This window comes from Lycium barbarum, chromosome 12, assembly GCF_019175385.1.
Source record: "Lycium barbarum isolate Lr01 chromosome 12, ASM1917538v2, whole genome shotgun sequence".
Classification (NCBI taxonomy): Eukaryota; Viridiplantae; Streptophyta; class Magnoliopsida; order Solanales; family Solanaceae; genus Lycium; species Lycium barbarum.
The window spans coordinates 88,431,247-88,432,117 of NC_083348.1; the positions used below are offsets into that span (position 1 = coordinate 88,431,247).

Consider the following 871-nt stretch of genomic DNA (forward strand, 5'->3'; position numbering starts at 1 on the left):
CTAGTCACAATTTGAATATAGAAAATGACCCAGCAAATGATACAAATATCTTTATGTTATATTTAACAATCCTACTTTCCTCACAATTTCTTCATCGTTTTTTTTTAACTGATGTTCTATGAAAATGACTAACTTAAGGAACATTTTATAATATGAATTTATACCTTTTTAACCAGTATCTTCAACTATCTTTTTAGTATTTTAATTGCAGTTTGTTGACCAATGAACTCTACTAACATTTTTTAAAGCTTTTGTTAACTAAAGCAACAACTGAAATTACCAACTATTGATTAATTAAACTAGTCAATTTTTTTTCTTGATTATAATCTATAACACTAAGTACAAGATATAAATAAATTAAAAAAATAAATATGAACTAATTTATAATGACTAAATCAAAAAATATATGTAAAAAGTTATAAAATTAATAAATTACCTCAATTTGAAGAAGATTATGGAGTAAAAGTTGAGGAATCCTTGTGACAGAATTAGTAGAAAAAGAGAAAGATGAAGAAAGGAAGAAGAGGAAGAATGGAGAGGTGCGGCTGCGTGATAGTGATAAGTAAAATAAAACTTAGGGTAAAAGTTGACAAGTTCAGAAAAACGGTAAAAAAAGGAGGATTTTCGTTCATATTCCAGCGAACAACAACAACAACAACCCAGTGAAATTCCACATCGTGGGGTCTGGGGAGGGTAGAGTGTACGCAGACCTTACTCCTACCAAGGTAGGACGGCTGTTTCCGAAAGACTGAGGGATGCAACACGAGGACTTCCCAGGGGGTCACCCATCCTAGTACTACTCTCGCCCAAGCACGCTTAACTTCGGATTTCTGATGGGATCCGGTGTGTTACTGCTGGTATGATCGCATCC

General features: G+C 33.2%; 1 non-coding gene across 1 annotated transcript; it reads right to left on the reverse strand.

The window, feature by feature from the left end:
* Positions 1-752: 752 nt before the first annotated feature.
* Positions 753-871, reverse strand: LOC132625251 (5S ribosomal RNA). The gene has a single exon (XR_009576706.1). It is a non-coding gene; the product is annotated as a 5S ribosomal RNA (ribosomal RNA).